Source organism: Nicotiana tomentosiformis, chromosome 1 (genome assembly GCF_000390325.3).
Source record: "Nicotiana tomentosiformis chromosome 1, ASM39032v3, whole genome shotgun sequence".
Classification (NCBI taxonomy): Eukaryota; Viridiplantae; Streptophyta; class Magnoliopsida; order Solanales; family Solanaceae; genus Nicotiana; species Nicotiana tomentosiformis.
The window spans coordinates 158,672,604-158,685,558 of NC_090812.1; the positions used below are offsets into that span (position 1 = coordinate 158,672,604).

Here is a 12,955-nt window from a genome sequence, read left to right on the forward strand (position 1 = left end):
TTGGTTGATCTAGTGTTAGTAATATTTAGGTAATTTGCATATTAGTGTTCTAGTGTTTCAGGTAATATTCTGTGTATTTCGAATATTTTTGTCATGATCCAAAATCCAATTAGTAGTGATGGCACCTAACCCAACCTGTTAGGTAAGCCAATTACCAACTATTCAATTTCAATAATAATTATTAAAGTAATTTAAGTAATTAAAGGTCTTAATCTTATACAATTCCCAAGAACTAGTAATACAAATCATGAGCTTCTAAAAATAAAGTTTACAAAGCGGAAATAAAATAAATACATAATCTGCTTGAATAGTACATAAACAGAGCTTTTATAAATTTAAGGCTACCATGAACAAGAGACAGCTACAACATGAACGCATGTATATCTTCAAATCCGACAACCATCGAGCTCATCAACAACAATAGTCAATATCTGTACACAATGTGCAGAAGTGTAGTATTGGTAGGCACATTAACACCAATCTCATCTCATTTGAAGTTAATATTCCTAGTTCCAGTTGATTTTTGCAACAACTTTTTTTTGAAGCCTAGTCTTAGCTTTAGATATCACTTCAAGCCTTATAATTGACTCTTCATTAGCTTCATCTCCATGTACAAATTCACTTTCATCATCAGCAATATTTGAACATGGAGCAGATTGTTGAAATTTATTTTGAGGTGCACTGATTTTTTTTGGTTGCTGCTTTCATGGTAAAATAGACAAGCTTCCTTGAGTTGCTTCATGTGCATTATTTTATTAACTGGTAAACACCCTCATTCCTGGAGTAGACATAAATGCGTACTCTAATATGATTGTTTTGAGGTGTTATCAGAGGCATATCATGTACTTCTTGAGAAGATCCTCCAACCTACAATAACAGTAGTGATCTTTTTTCAATTCAAAAGAATTTTATGCATGGCTGATTTTAGTTAAGAAACATGGAGAGAATTAGACTTACCAAAAGATATTTTTTTTTAATGTTGTGACCTCTGTTGTCACTAGTGGTGTCAACGATTCGTTAGACCGGTTATTTTATAAAATTTATACCATATCAATTTTTTGATTATTCTATTATGTATAACCAAAATTAGACTTTTCGAAACCGTCCCAATCATGTCGGTTTCTCTTTAGTATCGGTACGGTTCAGTTAATTTACGATATTTTTTTAAATATCATGTAAAATTCACCAGTAGAAGTATAATGCAATAACGTATGTTCTTTTATAGGACTTAGCAAAACTCTCTAGACATTTTTACTATTTAAAGGGTGATGAATTAAAAAAAATGAAAGATTGCTAGAGTATAGATCCACCAACTATTCTACAACAACGTAAAAGAAACTAAGCAAAGGCAAAAAAAATATAAATCATATGAGTGGAAAGATATTAACCAAGTTGGGACTCAAGAATAAAGTCTATAGAAGATTAAATATTCAAAAAGATAAATTTAAATTATATGAAAGGAAACATATTCAATACATTGTAGTTTGCTACTCATAATCGCTAGAATACTTTGTGTCTTGCTAATGAAGATACTTGAAATAACTTAGTTTAAGTAGAAGTAGCATAATAGATTTTAGGAATTAGTATTTTGAGTTTAATTACTTGTTGGCTTGTAACAATTTTCATAATTCTAAGGTCCAAAAAAAAAATTAATGCATTATTATTTTTAAACTTACTATATAAATATATTTTTCACATATAAAATTTATTCGGTACGGTTCGGTATTTTTTCGGTTTATTTTCATAAAATAAAAAACCTACCCTAATTATCGGTGCGGTTATAGATTTATATAAAAACTTACGGTTTTTATAATAGAAACCTAAAAATTGGTTCGGTGCGGTACAGTTCAATCGGTTTAATCGATTTTCGAATATCCATTGACAACCCTAGTTGCCATAGTACCCATATGTCATCACAAGCCCCCTTTTTGAAGCTGACTAAACTCCTTGCATCATTTTTTTTCTCTCTTTTCCTATACTCTTGGCCTACCAGCCCTTCTATGTACTTCTGGTGGATCTATTTCATTGGCTTGCTTGACTAATTTCTCACATTTTACTAGTTGTATTTTATGCATGCACACCAACATGTAAGCTTTTTTTAATACCATTAATATACTTCGCTCAATGGATCTTTTATCTTGTGAGTTAAAGCTTTGATGGCATTAGGGCATGGTATTCCTGACAAGTTCCATATCCTACAAATACACTTCTTTAGCAAAATATTGACTATATACTTGTCTGCACCTTCAACCACTTTATATCCATGGTCGACATTCAAAATAACTTCATGCCCTTGTGCATTCTTTGTGAAATCATTAATCAAATCCATGGCATATGGACTGAATTCTTCTCTCCAAGTCCTACATTCTTCTTCACGATCTTTCGACATAGTCATTACCTTCCAAATAAGGAAACAATCATAGTCAAACAATGCATAAAATAGGTAAAAACAATGATAAAACAAATAAACAACTATAGAAATTTATCTTGACTCTAATATCTTCCAACATCTTGATAGGCTTTTGTCTAGCCTCTAGAATCTATTTATTAAATGATTCTGTAAAGTTGTTATCGACCATGTAGTTCTTGCATGTGTGTCAAATTAAGCCCTACACTAGTTTTCAGTGAGTACCATATGATATCTTTAGCATAACTTACAAAAATATCCTTTATTGTCTCCAAATAATCCTTTAATTCTTTTTCATAAGTGCTCCAAGCACACCGCCATATTTCTTTTTATCTCTATACCCTCCAATTCTTGCTCCAGTTAGCTTCAATATGCCTAACACACCATCTATGATTTGATTTAGGCACCACATCAGATACATCATCCAGCAAACCCTGCAATATTAAAGCAACTTTATTAGTATATAGTATAAACTAGTAGTTTAAAAATACTCAATCTGGTACTTTTTGCATATCTAACATAAATGACACTCATTCACGATCTCCCAGTTCTAAAGAAAATCTCAATAACTCCATAAACTACTTTCAAGTTCTACCTATTTCTTTATCCACTACTGACCAAGCAAGTGGGTAAAAGTGTTTAACTGAGTCTTGAACCATAGCAACCAGTAAAATTCTTCTGCACTTCCCTTTAAAAAATGTGCCATCTACACCTATTAGGGGTCTCAAACTAGCTTTTCACCCACTCTTCAATGCTTGGAATCACACATATATTTTAAGAAATCTCATTTTTTTCCTTCTGCCAAAGCATCTTTAGAAATATTTATAACCACATTAGAGCCTGAGTTACTGTTACTCAATTCTTGATCATAAGCCTCTAGCCAATTGTAATTATCAAGGTAGTTACCCTCCAATTTCTCTAAGACAAGTCTCTTAACCCTTTTCATCTTGAAATATTGTGCTAGTGTTTGTGGAGTAGCTGTTCTATTCTTATATGCCAGAGCATATTATGATCAGTTTACAAAGTCTTGATTTTAAAACCTCATTCTTTATTATCCTTTGGTATCAAACACACAAAAGGACATCCAACATCACATCTATATTTAACTCTACCAGTGTCACTCTTCTCAACTCTAAGCCTCTTATTGTTAACAACAACATAGAACCCCACCACTTTTTTTTACCACTAGCTAAATCTGTAAAGCTCATACCATTCCCCAATTCCTTATACTTGTCCAATTTGCCATTAACTTTCCTAGTCATTTCCTTTCTAAATAGATCTAACCCATTACTATCATAATTACTAGAGTTAAGCTCATAAGCTTCGTCATCTTCAGATGACTTACAATCAGTACCAACATCTACCAAGACATTATATGGTTAATTCTAGTGAATGATGCTAGGAGTTGTGACATGTACCTATAATTACTAGAGTTAAGCTCATAAGCTTCCTCATCTTCAGATGACTTACAATCAGCACCAACATCTACCGAGACATTATATGGTTAATTCTAGTGAATGATGCTAGGAGTTGTGACATGTACCTCACCCTCATCTTTAACAAATAACTTAAGCACATATAAGTTGTTTGATAGTAAAGACTGTACTATCCTAATTCCTGAATCACCCTCAGCTATAAAGTACCTACTAAAAGGCCCAGTTACTAACAGTTGTTACAACTTCATAAACCTACATTTGTTTAGTGAATTTTGAATAAATGTCTATATAAGACAAAAAATCCACATCATAAGCTTGCAGTACATGATTCAAAATTTTAAAGTACAAAACTTGAGGTCTTAAGCCCCACTTGCACTCATAGTTAAATACCAAGTCCACCTCTCCGTCATTCTTCAAAAAGTCACAAACATGCCATAAAATCAAGGGAAAAGGACCCATTAGACATTTAAAATAGAAAATTAAATAATATACCAACATTTATTGACCTAAAGTTTCGACAATAATAAAAGGACCCCATGCCAATAAAGTACAGATAAATACAAAAGGAAAACTTGAATAAAAGAACTGAAATCGACAAAAAATAGGACCTCATACAGATAATTAAACAAGCCACCAACTACAATACATACCATAACTTCAAACAAGAACAAATGAAAGGGACCACATGCAACCATAAGAAAGTCCCGGTGTAAACTCCCCTACTGATCTGGCTCCAATGGATTCTCGAGAAGCTAATTCTCTCTCTCGATCTAGATCTGTTTTACCGACAAGAGCTCTTAATGGATGAACATTGAGTTTGATTGTAACTATTCAAAACAGAGAAAATAGAATATTATATAGTCTATAGCTATAGGTCTAGGCTCTGCTCCTCGCTCGAGCTACCAGCTTTCTTAGATTTCATTTATGTTGACTAATTTGAGTCCTTGAAAGCTTAGACGTGAGCGGGGAAGAACTACAAAAAGACTTTACAAGCATGAAAGAAAATAAAGAATCTAAAAATACTTGAAAACACATGGGAAGCAACACAAACATAACATATTCCACATGTCGTATAAAATACAGACAAATACAAAGGCAAACTTGAGTTAAATAATTGGAATCGACAAAAAATAAGACCACATACCAATAACTAAACCAGCCAACAATCACAATACAAACCTTATCTTCAGAGAAGAATAAACGAAAAGGGACCACATGCAACTAAAATCTGACTACAAAAAGATATTACAATCATGTAAAAAAAATTAAGAATCTAAAATACGTATGGAAACACATGGGAAGCAACACAAAAATTGTAACGATCCGACTTGTTATTTTAAGAATTAATACCTCGTTCAGCGACTTAAGGTCTCGAGCAATTTTGTAATAAGTATTATGACCCGCGGGTGTGGTCGAGTTTGATTTTTTGGAAGATTCGGAATTAATTAAAAGAAACAATCCTTAATTAGAAGCTTAAATGGAAAGAGTTGACCGGAGAGTTGACTTTTGAGCAAACGACTCCGGAATAGAATTTTGATAATGTCAATAGCTATGTATGGTAATTTTGGACTTAGGAGCATGTCCGGAAAATTATTTGGAGGTCCATAGTGGAATTAAGCTTGAAATGTTGAAAGTTGAATTTTTAGAAAGTTTGACCGGGGGTTGACTTTTGATATAGAGATCGGAATCCGATTTTGGAAATTGGAATAGGTCCTTTATGTCATTTATGACTCATGTGCAAAATTTAAAGTCATTCCGAATTGATTTGATGTGTTTCGGCACGAGATATAAAATTTGAAAGTTCAAAGTTCATAGATTTTGATTTAAGGTCTCGAGCAATTTCGTAATAAGTATTATGACCCGCGGGTGTGGTCGAGTTTGATTTTTTGGAAGATTCGGAATTAATTAAAAGAAACAATCCTTAATTAGAAGCTTAAATGGAAAGAGTTGACCGGAGAGTTGACTTTTGAGCAAACGACTCCGGAATAGAATTTTGATAATGTCAATAGCTATGTATGGTAATTTTGGACTTAGGAGCATGTCCGGAAAATTATTTGGAGGTCCATAGTGGAATTAAGCTTGAAATGTTGAAAGTTGAATTTTTAGAAAGTTTGACCGGGGGTTGACTTTTGATATAGAGATCGGAATCCGATTTTGGAAATTGGAATAGGTCCTTTATGTCATTTATGACTCATGTGCAAAATTTAAAGTCATTCCGAATTGATTTGATGTGTTTCGGCACGAGATATAAAATTTGAAAGTTCAAAGTTCATAGATTTTGATTTGAGGTGCGATTCGTCGTTTTGATGTTGTTTGATGTGGTTTGAAGCCTCGACTAAGTTCGTATTGTATTTTGGGACATGTTGATATAATTGGTTAAGGTCCCGAGAGTCTCGGGTGGATTTCGAAAGGTAAACAAAATAGGTTTCAGACAAAGAGGGTAGTTGGAAATTTCTGTTGCAGAGCTGTTCGCCAGAAATTTTTGGTGCGTGAAGCCAATTTTGGAAGCTTATATCTCGCAATCTATAAGGAATCTGAAATTTTTTAAAACTTTAAAGTTGTAAACCTTTGATTCTAGTTTTTAGAAAGTTAAACCATTCATTATTTGGACATTTATACAGAAAAATAATAGATGGATTAAATGAAGGCTGGTAGAGCAGTTTCGTGTTCAACCATACCAAAATTTCTGGCGAGTTGGAGGTCGAGTTTTTATCGGAATTTGATAAATTAATACCCATTCTGATAACAACTCATTATTTGGACATTTGTACATAAAGTTATGATGGATTGAATGAAGGCTAGTAGAAATTTCTGATGCGTGGAGCCGACTTTGGAAGCTTATATCTCACAATTCAAAAGGAATAGGAAAATTATTAAAATATGAAAGTTGTAGTCTTTTGATTCTAGTTTCCAGAAAATTAAACCATTTATCATTTGGACATTTGTACATAAAGTTATGATCAATTTAATGAAGGCTGGTGCAAGCAAGTTCTGGTGTGGACTTTTTGTGACGGAAAATGGACTTTTAGTGACGGATGGGCAGAAACTTAAGGACAAAAAATGGTCATTTCTTTCATTTCGTTTTGGATTTTTGGAGCACGGTTCTTGGGCGATTTTGGGCGATTTGCACGGAAATATATTGGGGTAAGTGTTCCTTATCTTATATTGATTATATTTCATGATTACATACTCATTTACATCATGAATCCGTGAATTTATGGGAAAAAAATCAAGAATTTTGTAAAAGCTTCCAAAAACGAAAATTTAAGATTTGGAGGTTGAGTTGTTATCGGGATTTGATAAAATCGGTTTGGTTGAACTCATATTGGAATGGGTATTCGGATTTCGTAAAAATTATGTCGGGTTTCGAGAGGCGGGGCCCAGACTTTTGTTGATTTTTTAGAATAAATTTTTAAGTCGACGTTTTATTGTCCGGAATTGTTTCCGATAAATTTTAATGAAGTTATACAATTAATTTGGATAGATTTGAGTTGTCCGGAGGTCAATTAAAGCAATAAGGATATTTTGGAATATCGGCCTAACTTCAAAAAGGTAAGTGTCTTGCTTAACCTCAAGTGGGGGAATTACCCTTTAGGTATCGAGTCTTATGTGCCATTTGTGAAATGTGAAAAGCCGTGTACGCAAGGTGACGAGTGCGTACTCGGGCTTATATGTGCAAAATTTATTGAGTTAAAGTCTTGGGAATATTGTGTAGTAAATTGAATAATTATTGGTATATATTTAATCATCTAATTGTCATGCCTCAAATCATAATTATTGAACTTGTTTTTATATGACAATTCGATGTAATTATTACTTGTATAGTTATGTGATTTCCGTGAGTTTGATGGTTTGATATTTCTTGGAATTTGATTTCATTATGAATTTTTCATATGCAAATAATTAATTGAGCAAGCTTAAGAAGAAGTGTTAATATAATTATCTAAATTTGGATTAATGAAGGTGTGCCATATGTTGATTATTTTTCTATCTCTGTTGATTGTTTTTGAGGTTTTATATATATTGTGTGGAGCCTTGGGCTATTTGTTGTGAAATTAATTAATTTTATTATATCCTTGGAATTGGTTGTAGCCATTGTGCAAATTGTGATATGAATTGATTTTTGTTACGTTGTCGCGATAATATTTCGTGTAAATTATTGTGTTAATTGAGTTATCATTTTGAGGATATAAGGGTGGCATCTCACTGTTGATATTATGTGGGCATAAGGGAGGCATTTTACTGTTGTTATATGTATTGGGGTATTGTATGGGCGGAGCGATAAGTTGACTATAAGAGCGATAAAGGTGGATATATGAGCGATAATGGTGGCTATTGATATTGTTAGGGTAGAGGAATAAGAGAGGCTATTATAGGAGTGATAAGGGTGGCTATAGGAGCGATAGGGGTGGCTATTGTCATGGATGATATGTGATGATGTGGGATTGTTGCGTTGGAAATTTTTATGTGATGTTGTGATTTTCATTGTGTTTATTTTTATATCTTGTGCAATTGGTCTTGTTGTTGGTAAATATGTAATAGTCTGATTTATGTTGAAATTGGGGTCTGTGGCCATTGCCAGGCGGATTATGATATGAAATATGTGCACAAGGTGTCGTGAGTAAATAATGATGATATTGACACGTAAATTGTATGTGCAGTTGTGATATGAAATGAGGGCAGGAGGTTCCGAGAAAATATGGTGATTTAATTATAGGCACGAAGTGCCATGGAAATATGAAAGTGGGTTGAGACCCGTATTTATAAAAAATATGAAAATGGACTGAGACCCGTAGTTGTATGATTATGAAATGAAGTGTCACATGATGAGTTTTTAATTGAAAGAATTATATTCAAAATATTTATTTGGAAGGATTTTTATTCAAAAAGATTTATTTGAAAGAATTACATTCGAAAGGTATTTATTTGAGAGAGATTTATTTAAAGGAAGTATACTTGAAAGACATTTATTTGAATGAATTATATTTGAAAGAGATTTATTCGAAAAAATTATATGTGAAAGATATTTATTTGAAATACTTGATTTAATTGTGTGTACTTATATTTATAAATTATTGAGCGTTATTAATGGTGTTCTTGTTGCACTTATTGTTATTTATTTTCTATTATTTTGTATATCTTATTGCACAAGCTATTAGATTAGTGAGTGTCTTGACTGTACCTCGTCTCTACTCTACTGAGGTTAGTCTTGATACTTACTGGGTACAACTCATACTACACTTCTGTGCATTTTTGTGCAGAGCCAGGTATTAGAGCTATCGGATACGGACAAAGTTAAAGTGTGATCGCAAAGATTCAAGGTAGAGCTGCTTGGTCTTCGCAGTCCCTTGAAGTCTTTTTATTTTATCGTACTGTTAATTATTAATCAAACAGTATTGAGTATTCGGTCCTTGAGATCATTTCATGTATTCAGTTAGAGTTCGTGACTCAGTACTACCAGTCTTAGGAGGTTGTTATATTCATATTTGCTCCACTGTTGGTTTTGATTATCTATTTAAAAAAAATGGCTTCGAAATGTAATGAAAATCGGCTTACCTAGTCTTACAGACTAGGTGCCATCACGACGTTTGTGGTGGAATTTTGGGTCGTGACAAAAATGCAGATTCTAGAAAAACCCTAAAGTCTATATTTCACCAAAAAACGATATAAACTTACTTGAAAGAAGAGAAGAGTAGAAATCTCGAACTTTGAACGATTAATGTAGCAGAGAATCCCAAGATTTGAGAAGAATTTTTATCCTCTAAAATTGACGACTGGCATGAAGTAGTAGGTTAGATATTGTTTTGTGAAATGAAATGTGGTCGGGTGTTTTGTTAGGTTAAAATGATTAAAAGTGGGGGGGGGGGGGGTGTTACGGGTAGGTTAATGTATTAGGACTGATCTTTAAGTTCAGCCAATGAAAAGCTGACATATGAATTATACATTATTTTTATTATTATAAATAATAATGTTCGTTAGAGATAGGGGCATGGCTATGCCAAAATATTAAATGACAGATGCACTTTTATTCAAAAAATTGAATACAAAAAGATATTAGAAGCATGAAAGAAAACAAAGAATTTAAAATACATGTGGCAACACATCGAAAGCAACACAAAAATAACATATTCCACAGACAGTATAAAATATAGATAAATACAAAGGCAAACTTGAATAAATAACTAGAATCGTCAAAAAATGGGACTCCATACCAATAATTACACCACCACCAACCACAATACAAACCCTAACTTTAGATAAGAACAAACAAAAAGGACCACATACAACCAAAAATTTACTACAAAAAAACGTTCAAGCATGAAAAAATAAAGAATCTAAAATACACATGAAAACACATGAAAAGCAACACAAAAACACATATTCCAAAAACTCTAAACCATATATTATTGACCAAAATAACAGAATAAACTTACTTGAAGGAAGAGAAGAGTAGAAATCTTGAACTTTACACGACTAAAGTAGGAGAGAATCTCAAGATTTGAGTCGGACTTCTACCCTCTAAAATTGGCCACAATTTTGGCATGAAGTAGTAGGTTAGAGATTTTATGTGAAATAAAATGTGGTCGGGTGTTTTGTTAGGTTAAAATAAGCATGTCAAACGGGTCGGATTGACCCGTTTTCAGACCGGCTCAGACCAGTTGAAACCCGGACCGGTAGTTAGGGGGCCTGGTGGGCTGGGTTAGGGGGTTCCTCCATTTATAAAATAAAATTTGGTTAACCAGACTGGTCAAACCCGATCAACGAAAATTACTGTTAAACCGGTTAATCGGCCCGGACTAGACCGGTTCAATGGCTATAAATCTGATTTTTTAAAAAGTGAAATAACCATTGGCAACGGTTAGTGGGCAAGAGTCAACTTCAATTTGGCCGTTGCCCAACGAGTGGATTGCAAAAATAGGCCTTTTTTGGGCAATTATTTTTAAAAAATAACATTTTTAGTAATTACTAATTTAGCCCTGTAAAAAATTATAAATACACCCCCCTCTTCTTCATTTATTCACTCATCTCTCATTTCTCAAACTCATATTCTCAATTATCATTCTCTCATTCTTCACCTAAAGTGCAATCAACTATTTGGCTCTCATTTTTTTTTTGGAATTTAATTGATCGTATTATTTATTATTTGAAGTTTGAACAATTGAACTTCAAACTTTGAACAATTGACGTTTCTTCGTAGTAACATTGAAGTTGCAAAATCATCAAGTGTTCAATTTATTGCCGAATTTGGTGCACTCCCTCCAACTCTTTCTCTTATTTACTATTTTATTTGCTTATTTAATTTTTGCTAGTAGTTAAATTTTCACAATATGTTTAATGCTGCAAAAAAAGTTTGTAATAAGGTTGCTAATCGGAGTAATCGAAAAATAGAAAAAGAGGTACTACTTCAACACCTGGTAGTAATTTAAATAACTCTACACATATTTCTGAAACATTACCTGATAATAATATAGATTATGAACAATTATAGGAAGATTTCGGTATAGAAGATAATGAATTAGAAATTGAAGATGAGACACCACTTACACCTAGTAGTGTTGGAGTTGGTAGCATGGGTGGTGGTCGTGGTACTAGTAGTAGACCACTTGTGGCCCCGACTACTAATCAGAGAAAAATAAGTAAGGTTTGGAAATTTAATGACGAAATAGAGAATACTGATAGAGTTAGATGCAGACTTTGTAAAGATGATTTTAAACATAAGACTGAAGGACAATTCGAGGGTGGGGTGGGGGGACACTTAGTAGACATATGAGAATTGAGCATCCTATAGAATGAGGTTCTGATTTAGATCAAAATTAATGAACTCTAAACCCTAGTATTGGAGGACTTATGAAATATGATAAAATGAAGGATTGTGTGGAGTTAGAAAAAATGATTGCTTTGGGTTGTCTACCTTTTTCTTTTGCTTTTTCATCATATCTTATTATGTATATTCAATGGATTTATAATCCTTTATTTAAAGGTATCCCTAGAAGTACTTGTAGATATGATATCTTTAGACTTTATGGACAATATCGAACATACATACGTTATTTGTTTGACCACCTTTCTTGTAGAGTTTCTCTAACTTCTGATATTGGTCATGTTGTTAATAGAAATGATTATTTGACAATTACATGTCATTGGATAGATGATAATTATTGTATGCAAAAACGTATTATCGCTTTTAAATATGATAAGATCGAGTCATACCGCTATGTTTATAAGTACTACTATTTGCGAAGTTGTTGAATTTTATAATCTTAAGAAAAAAGTATTGTGTATGTCTTTTGATAATACTTCTAACAATAATACCGCAATTTCAATATTAAGACTGCATTCGCAACCACCACTTGACAAAAATTTTCATGTTAGGTGTGCATGTCATGCTTATAATTTAATTGTTAAAAGTGACCTTGATTTATTTTCAACTGAGATTACTCATGTTAGAAAAGCAGTTGGTGTTATTCAAGAAAATAATAGACAATATAGAGTTAGAGAATTTAAGAATAAGTGTATTGAGCATAACCTTAACCCCAGATTCATGCAAGACGAAATTGTTACTAGAAGGAATTATACATACTTATTTTTAAAATGTTGCTACAAATATAGATTGTCAATAACTGAAATTTCTAATGCGCATTGTACTGATCCAAATCGTATGTTAACAATAACTACTTGGGAGGCCATTAATGATGTTGTTAAATTTTTGCATAAATTTTATACAGCTACTGTTGAGTTTTCTGGAGCATATTACCTTACTGTTACTATGGCTTTAGTACATATAACTGAAATTTCTTTTCTATTCTCTGAATTTAAGAAGAAAGAAAAATATAAGGACGTTGTTGAAAAAATGCAAGCAAAATTCAAAAAATATTTCTTTCCAATTCCTCCGATTTACTTAATTGGTGCTATTTTAAATCCTTATATTAAGATGTCTGATTGTCACCAATTAATCAATGCTTTATATACTTATATGGAGATTAGACCAACTGAAAACCCAGCTATATATTGTTGTATGAACAAGCTAAATGATTATCTACAATAATTATATAATTATTATGCAAATATAGTTGATGATGCTGCTCTTAATGTAGGCGATGTTAATCCCACT

At 32.6% G+C, this 12,955-nt stretch overlaps 1 long non-coding RNA gene across 1 annotated transcript; it reads right to left on the bottom strand.

Moving 5' to 3' along the window:
- Positions 1–1,972: 1,972 nt before the first annotated feature.
- LOC104120678 (uncharacterized) lies at positions 1,973–9,639 on the bottom strand. Its single transcript, XR_011409350.1, has 3 exons — positions 9,520–9,639; positions 2,659–2,841; positions 1,973–2,398 (listed from the first exon to the last, which is right to left on the bottom strand). It is a non-coding gene; the product is annotated as an uncharacterized lncRNA (long non-coding RNA).
- Positions 9,640–12,955: the final 3,316 nt, after the last annotated feature.